This window comes from Pinus tabuliformis, chromosome 8 (assembly GCF_031772625.1).
Source record: "Pinus tabuliformis cultivar Carrire ecotype Pingquan chromosome 8, CPIR1, whole genome shotgun sequence".
NCBI lineage: Eukaryota > Viridiplantae > Streptophyta > Pinopsida > Pinales > Pinaceae > Pinus > Pinus tabuliformis.
Window position 1 is genome coordinate 1,713,893,097 of NC_142294.1, and position 18,813 is coordinate 1,713,911,909.

The 18,813-nt window shown below is 37.1% G+C and overlaps 2 long non-coding RNA genes across 2 annotated transcripts; one reads left to right on the forward strand and one right to left on the reverse strand.

Annotated features, from left to right (window-relative positions):
* The first annotated feature begins 312 nt into the window (after positions 1-312).
* On the forward strand, positions 313-2,074 carry LOC149242872 (uncharacterized). The gene is made up of 5 exons (XR_016245747.1): positions 313-733; positions 802-1,114; positions 1,225-1,409; positions 1,535-1,680; positions 1,997-2,074. It is a non-coding gene; the product is annotated as an uncharacterized LOC149242872 (long non-coding RNA).
* Positions 2,075-10,215: 8,141 nt separating this feature from the next.
* LOC149242873 (uncharacterized) lies at positions 10,216-11,503 on the reverse strand. Its single transcript, XR_016245748.1, has 4 exons — positions 11,267-11,503; positions 10,755-11,067; positions 10,461-10,645; positions 10,216-10,337 (listed from the first exon to the last, which is right to left on the reverse strand). It is a non-coding gene; the product is annotated as an uncharacterized LOC149242873 (long non-coding RNA).
* Between the last annotated feature and the right edge of the window lie 7,310 nt (positions 11,504-18,813).

The window sequence follows — 18,813 nt, forward strand, 5'->3', positions numbered from 1 at the left end:
AAAATGGGGACGCCGCTGAATACAGATTTAATGTTTTGGATGGTCAAGGTTTTCAATAAGTTGATTAAGATTAATGCACTATTACAAGAACAATTACAAGAATGACATCCATGGCTTATGACAGACAGGCATTGAAATTTTCCGACACCCTTTTCTATCGCCGTTTTTTTCTGACACCCTTTTTTATCGCCGTTTTTTCTGACACCCATTTTTATCGCCGTTTTTTTCTGACACCCTTATTTTTTGCCGTTTAATTGTAACTGCCTTCCAATCCAACGGTACAGATATACTGGTGTAATTTGGTCAAGTGGAGATTGAGAAGTACATTGCCCAATGAACTGAGGCGAAAACCTTTCCATGCGGCAAAGTGCTTATTGGCGACTCCATCTGACCTGTTGATCTAGGGATTCTGTGAACTATATTCAACTCCGTCCATTCTGCTCCAAGCTCTGTTTATCCAATGGAGTTTAGTTCCATTCCTTCATCCCTTCGTCCGCAGTGTGAATTATGAGAAGTGCAGGTGGCTGGATGAATGACAATGACTGGTGGTGTTCTTGTGATCCGACCATAGCCATGGTTTGAACTTCAATTAATAATAAGAACATCCCACTGCAAATCGAGTTTGCCATGGCTTATTCTTTTGTTTGTAATTCGAAGGTGAGGTATACTTTGACATCCATTATCACTTCACTATTGCTGGTGTAATCACGGAAATGGCCATTTAAATGCTCAGGTATACTTTGACATCCATTTTCACTTCACTATTTTTGTAATTTACGGAAATGGCCATTTAAATATCAGGGGAAATGCTGCAATACACACGAAAATGAAAAGAATTCGGCAAAGAAGAAGCGTTGCAAATGCATCGATTGCAATAAACAAATTACAATGGTTATCAACCGTATAAAGTATTTATGATCGACGGTAAACAAATCTGCATTTATATTTTTGCTCAGCCATTGGTAGCTCGGACAGAGGAACTCCAGGCCGTCCAAAGATGATCCACGTTGATGTCTGAAAACATCCAGCGCATTAAACTTTTGCTGCTGCTCAGGTTCTCTGCCTTCACTGTCATTTTCTTCGAATGCGAGTGGAACAATCTGCTTCAATTTAGGTGATTTCTTCGAATGCTCCTCTCACCTTTGACTTCTTTCTCAGTTGCTGCATCTAATTCTTGACCGGCAGACTCATCTTTAGCATTTTCTTGCATATCTGTGGTTTCAGCATGGCCGGCCCATGGAGGAGGGTTAATAGCGTTGCTGCTATCAAAGTTCTTTTCCTCCTTGCTGGATCTGGAACCCTTGCAGTGCAGGCGCTTCCTTCGGCGCATTAAGCTACTCTGGCCTTCCCTGGCCTCCTGCTTTTGCTGTTGCTCAGCTTTTCTGCCTTCACCATCGTTTTCTTTCAATGTAAGTGGAACAATCTGCTTCTATTTAAGTGATTTTTTTGAATGCTCCTCTCACTTTTGGTTCTTTGTCCGCTGGTGCATCTAAGTCTTCACAGGCGGACTCACCTTTAGCATTTTTTTTGGCAGATCTGTGGTTTCAGCACGACATGCCCATGGAGGAGGAATAATAGCTTTGCTGCTATCAAAGTTCTTTTCCTCCTTGCTGGATTTGAACCTTCGGGTGCAGGCTGCCGCTGTCGCAGCCATGTGTTCAAACAAATCGATAGCCTTATGTAAATTCTTTAAATCCTATCTTTAAATTAATTAAATTCTTTAATGCTGTGGTGCTTTAGGCTAATTCTGATGTGGCGCATAGCGCTAATGCTCGCTATACTCATGAATTCTTTTATGTTTGAGTTCATACTTTTATGTTTAGGTTACACTCATAAAGAAACCGTATGATTTTTTTTATTTTTTTTTACAGAAAATATTATCTATGTACTGCAAAACATCTTTATCTCTACAGTTTACGAGTACATTGAAATTTAAATATCTAGTTTCCGAATTTTTGTTGTTTGATTTTTTCTCACATGTATAAAAGAATTGCAGATTGTTTGATTTTTTTCTCAGATATAAAAGAATTGCAGAGGCTCGAATGCTTTTGCCGGATCTAATTTAATATGTGGTAATTCCCTTCCTCTTATTATGTGGTAATTCCCTTCCTCTTATTGATTTGATTTAATTATATTTGGATGCATTTTCAATAGCATATCAATTTGTTCACTTAAATATAAATTGAATTCCCTTCCTCTTATTGATTTGATTTAATTATATTTGGATGCATTTTCAATAGCATATCAATTTGTTCACTTAAATATAAATTGAATTTTTGTTGTTAAAGATAGCAAAGAATTACAGAGTTATTTAAATTTAAATTGAATATTTGTTGTTGCACAAATATTTCGAACAGAACCTCATAAATATGTAGAGTTTATCAATATGTCATTAGAACTGGCATAACTATAGCTACACTCAAGAATCCGACACCTTTTGATCTCCCTTCTCCACTTTTGTATCCCTGCCCCATTCCCTCACTTCATCGGAAACCACATTCAATTTTTATAAATAGAACATTCGAAAAACACTTTGATCTACTGATTGGCTATCAGTGGCCCAATAGTTCTAGTGAAACATTTGGATGAATATATCCCTCAACTGTAGATAGCAGTCTTATCGTGGGAGTAACCAATCTCAAAATCAATCAATCGTGACAGAGCTCTATCGATCCTGTTTTCATACCCACCCCAGCCAACATAAAACATAATCTATTGGGATATAGGATCACAAATAAGACAAACAAAACAAGATAGAAGTTGTAGGAGAGACTGAGGCGAGCGCGGGCTAGGGTTTCGCCGTTTCGGCTCTGGTTGCTGAAAGCGCCTGCGGCGGCAGGGCTACCTTGGGTTACAAGCCGCCCCCCTACCGACTTCGCTTGGTGCTCCGACGGGCTCGCTGCACCTGGTGGGGTATCGAAGTTTCTGCGGCTCCAGTATCTTGTGACGAGGTTTCAACTTCGGCCACCGCTACCCTCTTTCCTGCGGATCTTCCTCAGCGCATCTCTGGTTACGGTTTTGCCTTGAGCACTGCATTTGGGCGGCGGCGGAGTGAGACCAATCTCGGCGGCTTTCGGCTCATCTTCTGCGATTCTGTTTTGCATATTATAAAGTAGAGTTCCGGTTTTCGTGCTCTGTTTTTGGGCGGCGGCGGAGCTGCTTTCATCCTCTTCTGGTCTTCGGGGTTTTCGGCTCTCTTCGGACCCTCTATTTTGCGGGTTCCTCCTAACCAGTGCTGATCCTTGGAGCGGGAGCGGGGGCTTGTTTGGCCTTATGGGGGCGAGGTGGCTGCCCCAGCCGCCTCTGCCCCCGGACCCGAATCACCATAGCTCCTGATGGGCCCTGATGGGTTCACTTGCTGAGCTATGGGGTACTATTTTTGGTTTTTCGCTGGCTTACCTGGACAGTTATTGGAAGCGTTGAGGGATTGTGGTGTGGATCTGTCTCTACACCGATTCGTGCCGTCTCTTCAATGGCTTGTACTGGATGGCCATGTCTTATGGCTTCTTTGGACATGGGCGGTATCTTCCTCTGGCTTCCTCACAGCAGGAGAGTTGAGGGGGTGGGGGGTGTGGCTATCCTGGCTGCCCTTTTTCCATTTCGTGTCTCTCCTCTTTGTCTTGGCGGTCATTCGAATTTTCTGCTCTATCTACAGGAGCCTTTGTTATTTTTTTGTTTTTAGAATGAGATGGGTTGTGGTATCCTCCTGTTGAGGTTTACAGATCCATTCTTCTTGCTGCCCTGTTTTGAGGGTTTTTGAGTTAACGTTTATTTACTGTTATTATTAGTTATTAGCTTGTTGGGTAGGCGTATACTCCTGTTGGGGTTTACATACCCTGTTTCTGGATGCCCTGTCTGAGGGCTTTATCTGCATACTTCCCTGAAGTATTGGTTATTGTAAGTGGTTTTCCCACACTACAGCATATGCGTTTCAGCATCAACAACATGTAATTTTCTGAAATTAATGGAAATTACGCGCTCTTTTCTTAGGAAAAAAAGGATCACAAATAAGACCAATCCGTGGTCATCTTATTCTTATTAGTTCTTAGAGAGCCCATAGTCGCTCTTCTCCGATTGCCCAGGGGAATACCTACCTATCTAAAATGTTTTCTTATAAATTTGCTTGCTACACGTCTAGCTAGTTGCGAGACAGACACAACAAAATTTGTTAAATTATATACGTAATAGATATGGCACAATGCTAGTCTGTTTCCGAGTGAGGGAAGGGAAATAAACCGTTCAACGAGTTTCTCCTCGTCCATCATCTAGAAAATGAGTTTTTCCCCTCTCGATTATTAATTCCTATAATACACGGGGGCGAATTATTTGCGTCTAGAATGGTATGGATATCGAGGTTCACTAGAAGCTCCCAAACAACGCCTATTGATCTAGTTGTGTATGATCGTTTGCATCCCAGCCAACAGGTGTTGATGCACAAAGCTTTCATGCTAGTGTTTGAGAGGCCCCACTTTATATACACAATTGTGCCGTGTTCCATGGCTAAAGGACCTCAAATCCCAACCCTTCATTTTTCGATTAATAAGGTAATGTCTAGTGCCTTAAGTAATAATAGTAGGGCCCGTGAACAATTGAACTTCATGAGCTTCTCTTATATTGGATTAAGAGGGGAACAACGCTATCAAATCAATCAAGGCTAAGGGGAACTTACCGCTAATCATGATCCTAATGTTCCTTATCTCCTATCTCTCTTATTGTTAGGATAGGATAGGGGAATCTGAGCTAGATCTGAGCTCCCCTGGAGGGAAATTTGAGCTTCTCTCAAGGCTCCTATCTCTCTAATTAAAGGATAGAATGGGTATATTCCTTCTTATATTCCTTCTTAAGAGGACGAGGGAGAAGAAGGGAAAACCTCTGTGAGAGAACAAGAGGGCAAGCAAACCCCAAAAGGGTAGCGTGGACCCGTAGTTTGACTGACAGGAGGGATTTCCTTGATGATCCCATTCAAATAATATATCAAGTCTTAACACTGATACTCTATATATGTGTCATGAGACCAATTATATCCACTTCTGACTTCAAGGGTACTTTTTCCACTTATCTCAAGGTCAAGGAGAAACAACTACTATATCCACTTCTCCTTCACTACTTACTGAATTTTGGATGAAGACCGAATGGGGAAACCTAACCTCATAATATAGGGTTGAAACTTTCTTCAACTCTATCGGACTTATCAAGGGACAGGGTAAACCACTTCTATAATGAGACCACTTTCATCTTTTCATCTCAGGTGTTGATTACTATGGAAGTGCAGGACATAGCTCAAATGTTGGTGCTATTGCTACTACTGGGTGGTCACCCAACACGCACTAGAGCAACAACATTTGGATACAGGACAAGTTGGGGGCTACTAGCTTGAGAAAAAGGAGGGATTCAAGTCAATAACCTGGAACTGGTGAGGATGTTGGCCCCGGTAATAGGCTTGATAAATGGAAGGAATCCTGTCAAGGCGAGTTAATGGCTTTCGAAATGAAATAGGTAGGGGTTCTTGCCCGGGTTTTAAGTTTGTTTTGTTCCTTGCTCTGGTGGGGCTGGAGGTCGAGATAGAGACTGACCAGTTGGAGTATACCCAGTTAAAGAACCATCGTTAGCGAAGGCTTTATACATGGCATCCTTTCTTAGAGAGCCACTTTAAGTAATAGAAGCGACTTACTCTAAATAATCAACTGATTACGAAGCTCCTAAGGATGAAAGGACTCCACCCTAAACTGATAAATACAAGTAGTTTTTTTCCACCCTCATATGTTGCTCCCCTCGGTATCGAAACTTTAATTTAGATGATTGACCAAGTGCACTAATCACGATTGGAGGGAATGACTCGTACTATGCAACTGGTTTTGCTCAATGGTACTAGCTAAGATCTTCCTAGAGCTTTTGAAGACGGAGTTGTACTACTAAACACTATAAAACTCTGTCCTCAAAAATAGGTGGTTAAAAAATGGAAGGGCTCAAACCTCCGCTAAGGCGAGTTGCTTTTGTCACCGCTAAGGCGATAATGATTGAAGTGTCGCTAAGGTCGAGATCAGATATCAATGCGACAGTCAACTGCGATGGAATTTAGTAGTGGATTTGAGCTTTTCTCGTAATACAACTGCAATGGTTGATGCGATGGTCTTGGTTACCCCCCACCCAATAAGTAACTAAAGGCATTTCTGGGAATACAACTGCGATGGCATTTAGTAGTGGATTTTATCTTTTCCGCTACTAAAACTGCTATGGCATTTAGTAGTGGATTTTCTCTTTTCCGCTACTACAACTGCGAGGTTGCACAAGCGAGATAGACCAAAGGGAAGAGGAATGATATATATTATATATGTCATTACATATAGATTGTAGTCTTAAGAGCTCTAGAGTCAAAGGATAGATAAGTATCGAAGTTACCAAGCGAAAGTACTCGGTCAGAGATGCACTTTTGTTTATAAGGATCTCGCTTGCTTGACATTAGGAGAGCAAGGAGAAAAGTGATAGAGGGAAAGTACTATACAGGGATGTGCATATTCATGTTAAGGTGAAAAGAATCAAGAAGTTTCGGAGCTATAGTAGGAAAGTACTCTATGGAGTAAGGGGTCAAAGTGTGAGGATGATCTCCTAGATGAAGGTCCCGTAGATGCCTAATGGGTTGTTATCGAGTAGGAGGCTAGATAAACCTAGATAAGGCTTTTAACACCAGAGATAAGGCCTTTATGAACAAGTCGTTTTTGGTCGATGAGGAAGGGAATCAGGGGGACGGTCCTTTAGGAAGGAAGTCTCACTATGGTTGTTTGATTGGTTCAAATGCGACTGATGCTAGTGATTCAACTCAGGCTATTAGGTATGGAATATAGTGAGATTCAATCAACTATTGATTAGAATATTCGATAGAATATCATTCTAGCTACTTTTCCCACTTAGGTGGTTCCTTTGCTTCCTTTGCTTCTGGCTTTCTAACCTTGGGAGATGATGGGTGAGTTAGCTTTTCGATTTAGCTTCTCGAGAGGTGTTCTACAAAGCTAACAACTAAGGTCATGTTCTATTTCCCGGTAAGGTATAGAAGTAGATTCAAGGTTGAAACAAAAGGAAAGAGGCTTATTCTGGATTGAAAGGACAGAGACATATTCTGGGTTTATAGAGGAAGCCAGATTTCATCTTCCGTAGCTAATCATCTTCCAATTCCAATCGTACCTAAGCCAATCCGGGATTTTAGGAAAGGACTGGGTTTTAGCACACCTATCTACCACCAAATCTCCCTTAGAGAACTGCTATAGAACTGTCCATCCACATTGCAGGAATAAGAGTCTTCCCACACCATCTCCCCATTGTAGGAATATGGGTCTTCCCAATCCATCAATCCACATTGTAGGAATCTGGTCAGAAATTTATCCAAGCATTATCCAAATAATGGCTTGAAGGACCTAGATGATGGAGTTATGTCTTTCATTCATGAAGGAAAGGTTCAATGCTATTGAAATTCCATTATGTAGACTTCCTTGAAGGAAAAAAAGAACTAGGGACGCTACCAATACAACTTACCAATCCTATTTGAGTTATTAGCCCTGAAGTTGGGTTAAGGGCCTCATGACTCTCTAATCTGGTTGAGTTACCCGCCTCATGACCGATGAAGGGTGCACAACAAAGAAGGGTTTGATTTACTGGTCTGCCCTGCGGGGCCCAGACCCGTAGAGCGTTAGCCAGGAGCCATACTGTCTAGGTTGTCTTGACTTACTGCAACCATCGGATCATGAAGCTTGTCAATATTGCGAAGGACGCATAGCTTAAAGCCATAGACTTTGATGTTGGTACGTATTGCTAAGGACGTATAGCTTAAAGCCATAGACTTCGATGTTGGTACGTATTGCTAAGGATGCATAGCGTAAAGCCATAGACTTGGATGCTTTAAAAAGAGACTAATTCTTCTTGCGCCTTGGGCTCCCCTAAAGTGAATAACTATTGCACTTATCTCCTAAAGTGAGTAACTCTAGCGCTTTCGAGCTTGTAGTTCGTTCTCATTGTGCACCTTCTACCTCGAAACCCTCCATGCACCTTGAATGTGGCCTTCACTCTCATCTTGCTTTCTTTCTTGAAGGAAGTACTTCCAAGGTAACCACTATCACTGAAGAGCTGTGAGGCTAAAGTTGTGACTCAAGAGCTTTCTTTTTGGTTTTAACCCCAAAAATCGGTCTTTATCCTATCAATATAAACTTCTACATCTTCTACTCTACTAATTGGGTAGGTTCTTGTAATACCCCAGTTTTGACCCTATGTGTCAATAATGTAAATGCATTGTAAATATTCCTAGTGCGGAGGCCAAGGCCAAGGCCTGACTAGTGAATGTGTATGAGTCCCCATGATGGGCTAAGATTATGGTGTGGTTGTTATGTTTCCATCGTGTGCTTATGTTATGTAAAAGCATTCACAAAAAGGAAATATATCATAATATAATAAAAAAATGTTGCATAAGAAACAACAACAATACTATGATACCACAAGACCGGAATCTAAAAGGGGGTGCATGGATGATTTGACTTGACATCTATCTCTTGGAGAAGTCAAACCTCCCTTGCCTATGCTTACCTACAAAAATTTCCCATAAAACATAGAATTGGATGTTTCCCCATGCTTCTTGGGATCGACATGAAAGGGCGAACTGTATCGATTGGTTAACTCGAATCCTTTGCATGTATGATCCGACGGGCCCTACTATTATTACTTAAAGGCACTACACATTACCTTATTAATCAAAAAAATGGAGGGTTGGAATTTGAGGTCCTTTAGCCATGGAACACGGCACGATTGTGTATATAAAGTGGGGCCTCTCAAACACTAGCATGAAAACTTTGTGCATCAACACCTGCTGGCTGGGATGCAAACGATCATACACAGCTAGATCAATAGGCGTTGTTTGGGATCTTCTGGTGAACCTCGATATCCATACCATTCTAGACACAAATAATTCGCCCCCGTATATTAGAGGAATTAATAATCGAGAGGGGAAAAACTCATTTTCTAGATGATGGACGAGGAGAAACTCATTGAACGGCTTATTTCCCTTCCCTCGCTTGGAAACAGACTAGCATTGTGCCATATCTATTACGTATATAATTTAACAAATTTTGTTGTGTCTGTCTTGCAACTAGCTAGACGTGTAGCAAGCAAATTTATAAGAAAACGTTTTAGATAGGTAGGTATTCCCCCGGGCGATCGGAGAAGAGCGACTATGGGCTCTCTAAGAACTAATAAGAATAAGATGACCACGGATTGGTCTTATTTGTGATCCTATATCCCAATAGATTATGTTTTATGTTGGCTGGGGTGGGTATGAAAACAGGATCGATAGAGCTCTGTCACGATTGATTGATTTCGAGATTGGTGGCATTTTTCATGAAATTGGTGCTGGCTACTCCCACAATAAGACTGTTATCTACAGTTGAGGGATATATTCATCCAAATGTTTCACTAGAACTATTGGGCCACTGATAGCCAATCAGTAGATCAAAGTGTTTTTCGAATGTTCTATTTATAAAAATTGAATGTGGTTTCCGATGAAGTGAGGGAATGGGGCAGGGATACAAAAGTGGAGAAGGGAGATCAAAAGGTGTATAGCTACAGTTATGCCAATTCTAATGGGATATTGATAAATTCTACATATTTATGAGGTTCTGTTCGAAATATTTGTGCAACAACAAATATTCAATTTAAATTTAAATAACTCTGTAATTCTTTGCTATCTCTAACAACAAAAGTTCAATTTAAATTTAAGTGAACAAATTGATATGCTATTGAAAATGCATCCAAATATAATTAAATCAAATCAATAAGAGGAAGGGAATTACCACATATTAAATTAGATCCGTCAAAAGCATTCGAGCCTCTGCAATTCTTGTATATCTGAGAAAAAAATCAAACAATCTGCAATTCTTTTATACATGTGAGAAAAAAATCAAACAACAAAAATTCGGAAACTAGATATTTAAATTTCAATATACTCGTAAACTGTAGAGTTAAATATGTTTTGCAGTACACAGATAATAATTTCTGTAAAAAAAAAATCATACGGTTTCTTTACGAGTGTAATCCAAACATAAAAGTATGAACACAAACATAAAAGAATTCATGAGTATAGCGAGCATTAGCGCTATGCGCCACATCAGAATTTGCCTAAAGCACCACAGCATTAAAGAATTTAACTAATTTAAAGATAGGATTTAAAGAATTTACATAAGGCTATCGGTTTGTTTGAACACATGGCCCGAGGGTTCAAATCCAGCAAGGAGGAAAAGAACTTTGATAGCAGCAAAGCTATTATTCCTCCTCCATGGGCATGCCCTGCTGAAACCACAGATCTGCAAGAAAATGCTGAAGGTTAGTCCGCCTGTGAAGACTTAGATGCACCAGCGGATAAAGAACCAAAAGTGAGAGGAGCATTCGTAGAAATCACCTAAATCGAAGCAGATTGTTCCACTCACATTGAAAGAAAACGATGGTGAATGCAGACAAGCTGAGCAACAGCAAAAGCAGGAGGCAAGAGGAGGCCAGAGTAGCTTAATGCGCCGAAGGAAGCGCCTGCACTGCAAGGGTTCCAGATCCAACAAGGAGGAAAAGAACTTTGATAGCAGCAACGCTATTAACCCTCCTCCATGGGCCGGCCATGCTGAAACCACAGAAATGCAAGAAAATGCTAAAGATGAGTCTGCCGGTCAAGACTTGATGCAGCAGCTGATAAAGAAATCAAAGGTAAGAGGAGCATTCGAAGAAATCACCTAAATTGAAGCAGATTGTTCCACTCGCATTCGAAGAAAACGACGGTGAAGGCAGACAACCTGAGCAGCAGCAAAAGCTTAATGCGCTGGATGTTTTCAGACATCAACGTGGATCATCTTTGGACGGCCTGGAGTTCCTCTGTCCGAACTACCAATGGCCGAGCAAAAATATAAAGGCAGATTTGCTTACCGGCGATCATAGATACTTTATACGGTTGATAACCATTGTAATTTGTTTATTGCAACCGATGCATTTGCAACGCTTCTTTTTTGCCGAATTCTTTTCATTTTCGTGTGCATTGCAGCATTTCCCCTAAAATTTAAATGGCCATTTCCGTCATTACACCAGCAGTACTATAATGTAAAAAAATTACAAAAATAGTGAAGTGAAAATGGATGTCAAAGTATGCCTCACGGAGCATTTAAATGGCCATTTCCGTGATTACACCAGCAATACTATAATGTAAAAAAATTACAAAAATAGTGAAGTGAAAATGGATGTCAAAGTATACCTCACGGAGCTTCGAATTACAAACGAAAGAATAAGCCATGGCAAGCTCGATTTGCAGTGCGATGTTCTTATTATTAATTGAGGTTCAAACCATGGCTAGGGTCCGATCACAAGAACACCAACAGAAATTATCATTGTCATTCATTCAGCCACCTGCACTTCTCATAATTCACACTGCGGACGAAGGCATGGAACTAAACTCCATTGGATAAACAGAGCTTGGAGCCGAATGGACTGAACAGATTGAGTCGCCAATAACGCTCTTTGCTACATAGAAAAGATTTTCACCTCCGTTCATTGGGCAATGTTCCACGACTTCTCAATGTCCACTTGACCAAATTACACCGGACATTTTTGACACGTGTCACTTACATTTAATTCAGAACGTCGCTGCACCGTTAGATTGGAATGCAGTTACAATTAAACGGCGATAAAAAAGGGTGTCAGAAAATGTGTCAGAAAATTTCAAAGCCTGTTTGTCATAACGCATGGATGAGTTCTTGTAATTGTGCATTAATCTTAATCAACTTATAGAAAACCTTCACCATCCACATCATTAAATTTGCATTCGGTATCTTTTTTTTTGGTACTCCAAATTTATTTTATTATTTTAAATTAATGGTTTAATCATAATATAATTTGCTTTTAATTTTGATATTTAAATGGAATAAATTAGATTTATGTAAATCCCATAAAATCTATTAAATTCTTAAATATGTTTAATTAAAATAATTTTTTTTATAATTCAAAAAATGTTCTATTTTTAAAATTTTATAATATTTTAATTTTTTTAATTATAATTTGAATGTCTGTTTTATTGAGGTTTTGTTGGTTTACTATTAAGATTGTTTGAGTGTTGGGTCACGTTTAGAGGTCTAATCATATGGTACTTCGCCCCACCTAAAATGGAGTTACACAAGGACAAAACATATTTTATCTTAAGCAGAGTGCTCTAATGGTATACTAATTAGACCACCAATATAAAATGTCACTTCACCATTTCCTTCCATAGGCTCTTATCAAATGTACCATTTTTCTATATAAAGGTTCTAACATTTTTCATTAGCTCTCTTAAAGCCACATGATGATATTTGTGATATCTTTGTAGAGAAAATGAGGAAGTTCCCATTTCTTCTTAGCATGGTAGCAAAATAATCTTTTGCAAAAATATTGCAAGTCAAATCTCATCTTAATTTTTTGGGTTTCCTTGGACTAGTGTAACAATACAGCCTAGTTTCAAGAGATGTTTGTGGTTGTGTAATGCTATTATATTGATAAAACAGATAAGATCAGACACATAATGTACAAGTAAAAGATTACGAGCATAGATTTATCTTTATACTAGATCTTTTAACTAGTAGGAGTTTATACCTGACTTTTTAAGATGAATCGATCTATCTTTATATCGGATCTTTTAACTAGTGGGAGCTTATACCTGTCTTTTTTATCTTTATACCAGATCTTTTAACTAGTGGGAGCTTATACCTGTCTTTTTAAGATGAATCCATGCTCTTCTGCGCATTTTATAAGTTTTTGATCATAATCCGACCTAGAAATCTAGCCTTTCATTAAATTTGTATTCCATTTTGTTTTTTTAAATAATACTCTAGATTTATTATTATTTTAAAATAATGGGCTAATCATTACAAGTTGGGTGTGCATCATAATTTGTGTTTTATTATTATTTTAAAATAATGGGTTAATCATTACAAGGTGGCCGATGCGTTATAATTTGTGTTTAATTTTGACATTTAAATGCTAAAAATTATATTTATGTAAATCATATAAAATTTATTAAATAAATAGATTTCATTATTATAAAATAAATTTTATTATAATTTTTATATAAAAATTTAAAATTAAAATTAAAATAAATCCTAGTGAGAAAGATAATCATTATAGTTTAGTAATTTATTTTAAGCATAGTTTAATTAATAGATACATACTTTTTTTTCTAGGTTTTTTTTCTTTTTTCTTTTTTTCAAAATACAACAATTATAAGTTTAAGTTGTTTGTTTTGCATAGCTCCAGTGGTATAGGGGTTATTTCATGATAATAAATCTATTTATGGTTCTAAAAATACATTTTAAATAAGAAAAAATCACAATATTACTAAAAGTTATATCATTAAATTCCAACTAAAAGGTTATTTCATTTTTCACTTAGACTTTTATTGTGTTAATAATTAAATTGATTCTAGAAGAAAATAATTAAAAAACAAATTATATAGATAGCAACAATATACATGATTTACCTTGGAAAAATTCTACTATGAAAAACTAGACAATAATAAATCAATTATCTTATAGTTTAAAGCATAAAACCCATGAATAGTGCTACCAATTGCTTCCTCTAATGTCTTGTGTGAGAGAGATTAGATATGTCATCCACCTTAACTTCCATCCATAATAAAAATATAGTCAAAACAATAAAGAAAACTAGAATCATAAATATGCCCAATCAAATCCTTCCCATAAAAATGATGAAATGGGTGATGCGTAATTCAAACCGTAAGGGAGAAAAAAGAAAGTTCAAAGAAAAAAAAGTAGAGGTAAATTCAAAAACAAATTAGTCTAAATGGATAACTATAACATAGGTATAAGGTACCAAAAATGCAATGTCAAACCAACAATTTGTTACATCTAGTTAAAAATTCTAGACATCATATGCATGTGTCTACCCTATTAATGGATATTGATGTCCTAGTATGTGATGGTCAAGTGGTGCCATAAAAGACAAAGATTTGTTGCTCAAATCCCAATACAATCATTAAAATGGTAGAAATAATAACATTGTTTTCCTTTGTTAATACCTTGCATATGCTTTACAACTTGGGTGTGTTTATACACTAAGTTTTTGTATTGCCAAAACCATCATTTCATTTCTAGCAATCACGCCTTAACATATACTTTGCAACTTGAGCATGTTTATATACTAAGGTTTTGCATGGCCAAAACGGTCATTCCAACCTTATGTCATATATGGATTACATTGACATAATTACAATAGCCCATCCACTCAATATAACAATAATCTGCACCAAAAAATACATACAAGGTTTTTTTGGTGGAATCCCCAAAATCTAGATAGAACATCAAATTTTGGTTCACCAAAATTGAAACCCAAATTTCATTGTCATAAGTTAGCTATCACTAATTTTCATTATCACTTTCACCAACCATGCCTTTAACTAACTTGTAATATGGAAATCACAGATTTCAAGGGGAAATGCATGTAGCATTGCTCAACAATGATACTTGAATGAAGGATGAGGTTACAACTTTTGACAGTTTGGTATTTAAATATATAATGTTTACTTTGTGAATAAAAAATACAGTGAAAGAAATAAGTAGGAAATTTATGGTAAGCTTGAATGCGCTCATATGTGGCATTGACCAACCAATGAAATGTTTGAATCTTCTTCTCTGTGGGTTGATCTCTATCATGATAGAAAATCAACATTAAAATCAGATGAAAACTAAAATAATGTCAAATTAAATGCAACTATATAATGAGTAAGACCAAATCCTAAAATGGATGGAGATTATCATTTCAAGTGCCTTACATACATCCATTTATTTCGAATTATCATATGAATGGCAAAACTTAAAGTGTATGTAAGTTCTACCAAGGTCCCATTTCTTTCAATCCTAACTCAAACATGAAATGTCTCGATATGTACGCATAGTGCTCCACCTACATGCAAAGTGCTCCTCCTACAAATTGCGCAGTAGAATGTTGAATTCAGAAGAAGTTACGGATGAACGTAAGACAAAGATAAACGATCTACAATTTAAAATAGATTAATGTGAGCTCAAGATTGATCCAAATGTATAGATTGATCCACCACAAGAGACAACTGTTAAATTCAAATTTATAGTTAGATAAGACTATCACTACGATAATTTCATTGCTAACCTACCTATCCGCAGCCTTACCCGCATTCCTTCAAACGCTGCCCACGTACTGCCTCCTCTCCTACTGCGTGTGATCTCGCTACCTGTCTGCAACCCTTCATCCATCTCCCTACGTGCATTCTTCCCCTCCATACCCTCAGTCTCCTCATCCATCGTCAAGTTTCAAACCTGCATAGACAACAAATAAACACTTCGATTTTTTCTATGTATGTGATTAGGTTAGTTTAGTTAGATTCTTTTTTTTTATTTCATTTGTATTTTAGTTAGGAGTTAGGGTTAGGCATATTTTTTTTCTTTTTCAAGTTTCAAGTTTCATTTAACGTTTTGGATTCTTTTTATGATTTGATTTGATTTTTATTTTTTTACTTTTTTATTTTAACTTGTGATTTTAAATTTTTTTACTTCTCATTAAAAACATTAAAAAATCTAAAACATTTCAAAAAATCTAAAAAAATTCTAAAAATCTAAAATTTTCTAAAATCTAAAAAAATCCTAAAAATTAAAACATTTAAAGAATGTTATAAAACTAAAATGTTTAAAAAAAATCTAAAAAATTCTAAAAATCTTAAACATTTGGGTGACTAAGGAATTAAACTAAAAATGGATTTACACTTTCACATTAAAAATTTTAATGTGGCCTATGGTCCATTAAAATTTCAATTTATTAACCCTTTTGATTTATTGCCATATTTTGATTTCTTCATTCAACTAATTTCCTAAGGAATAATTAAAATTCTAATTTAAAGTTCCTTGGAGTTATTTGGTGATTAAATGAAATTCTCATGATTTTTCTATGGTCAAGGTGTGATAAATGTTCTAAATCATAATTGACTGTTGGAGAAAGATAATTTTGCTAGATTAACTTGCATGTTAAAGTTTTGAGCATTTTAAGTTTAATTGTTCATGATCGTTGTTTTGCCACAATATAAATTGCTTTGGGTGACTTCTCATTTATTTAGTCTTTGGTTAATTCAAGTTAAAGGCACTGGTCTATAGTCATTTCTATCTTGTGGTCGTGTCTTAGTTACATTAGCGTTTAATCTATTCATCTGAGTTAATCGAGATTCATTTACATTCGTCAAGTTGTCCATCTTTAAGTCTCCTAGAGCCTATGTTCCACAGGCCTTTCTCATTCATTCACCTTAGGGACCACCCCCCTTGACTTGTCTAGGAGAGAGTCTAAACGGAGTAAGGATTAGAGTGACGGCCCTTACTCTGAGCGTTGTCGCCATGCCTAGACACTTTGTGCGACAATAGGAAGCAATTCAATTCCTTGGCTATCATATAATGAATAAAATTATGGGTACTTCTCGAATCAATCAACACTATTACCTTTATTTTCTTGATGTGTCCTTCTATATTAAGAGTTTGAGGAGTGGTAATTCCGACCAATGCATTACAAGATATGGTCGGATTCATTTCTTCTTTCTCTAGGGTTTGTTCTTGGTGTATATCCTCTTCTTTTGATGTTTCTTGTTCTTTTTCTTCCTCATCTTCACAACCTATGTAAAATAATTTATTCTCAGCACACTTATGACCTTTAGTGTATTTGCTATCACAATTGTAACAAACCCCTTTTGCTCTTTTTTCTTCCAAATGTTGTGGTATCAACCTTGTAGGTTGTGAAAGGCTAGGGGCAACAACACTTCCATCTTTACACACTACAACAAAACCAGCGATTAGCGTCCCTTTTTACTTCTTTTTTTGCATCTAGAGCCCATTTTTGGTGCTATTTGCATCCATTTATCAAATATGGTGCAAAACTTGACACAAAATTTGCATCAAGTTTTGCACCAAATCTTACACCAAGTTTAGCACCAGGTATTGCAATAGGTTTTGCACCACGTTTTGCACCAAATTTTATGCCAAGTTTTGTGTCATCCTTTACACCAGGTTTTGTTCCAGGTTTTGCATCAAGTTTGGCACCTAATTTTGTTTGACATACTTTTGCATCCTCATTTGCATCCACTTTTTGCACCTACACTTGCATCAACTTTTGCATCGACTTTTGCATCCTTTTTTGCATCCTTTTTTAAATCATTTTTTGCATCCATTTTTTCATCCATTTGTGCATCCCTTTTGCGCCAAGTTTTACATCGAGTTTTGTGTCTAGTTTTGCATATAATTTTGCATCTACTTTTGTTGCATCCACTTTTCCATCTTGTTTGGCATCCATATTTACATCCTCTTTTGCATCTATTATTGTACCCACTATTGCATCTAATATTTTTGTGCCACAATTAGCGCCTAGTTTGGCACCTCCTTTTGCACCCACTTTTGATTATAATTTTGCATCCATGTTTGCATCCTCATTTGCGTCTAGGTTTTGATCAACTACTACATCTATTTTTGCATCCCTTTTTGTATCCAATTTTGGACCAGGATTTGCATCGGGTTTTGTGTCTCATTTTGCATCTACTTTTGCATCGACTTCTATTGCATCCACTTTTGCACACAATTTTGCATCCACTGTTGCACCCATTTTAAATTTCACTTTTTGCATCCCTTTTTACATCTTCATTTTGCATCATACTTTGATTCTTTTTTTGCATCTATCATTACATCCACTTTTGTTATGCCACAATTTGCACCATGTTTTGCACTCACTGTTGTATCCACGTTTGCTTCCAATTTTGCATCCATGTTCACATCCTCTTTTGCATCAAATATTGCATCTATTTTTGCATCCACTTTTGTGTCAGGTTTATGCATTGGGTTTTGCATCTCGTTTTGTATCTGCTTTTGCATCTACTTACATTGTATCCATTTTTTGCATCCAATTTTGTTTTTCCTGTTGCATCAATGTTTGCTTCCACTTTTACATCCATTTTTGCATCTTATTTTGCATATTTTTTGTCTATTGTTACATCCACTTTTGTTGCACCATATCTTGCGCCTACCATTGCAACCACATTTGCTTCCACGTTTGCATCCCCTATTGCATCCACTTTTGTTTCATCCATTTTTGCATCTGCTTTTGTGTCCGTTGTTGCATCCACATTTGTTTCACCACAATTTGTGCCAAGTTTTACACCTACCATTGGACCCATGTTTGCTTCCACTTTTGCCTTCATGTTTGCATCCAAGTTTGCATTGACAACTGCATCTACTTTTGCATCCACTTTTGTGTCAGGTTTTTCATGTTGTTGTGCATCTACTTATGTTGTATCCACTTTTCATCCAATTTTACTTCTATTGTTGCCCCCATTTCTATGTTCGCTTTTGCATCCCTTTTCCAACACTCATCATATTTTCTGCATTGATGATATTCCTTATGGCATTGACAATTATGAACAATTGATGACAATGTCAATAATATTGACAATGATGAAAATGAAGATGATGGCGATGACATGAATTGTGATTATGATGATAAAGACGATAGTGGTTACAATGACAATGATGATGATGGCAATGATTATGATGATGACGATGCTAATGATGTTGGCGAATCTTCCCAATTTTATATGTTGTCATTGTCATAATCATAAGCATTATCTTTGGTGTCATCATCATCATTTTCATCTAGGTCATCATCAAAAACTATAATGGCATGAATGATGATGATGATTACAACAATGTCGATAGAAATTACATTAATGATGATGATGGGGATGATAAAAATGACAAT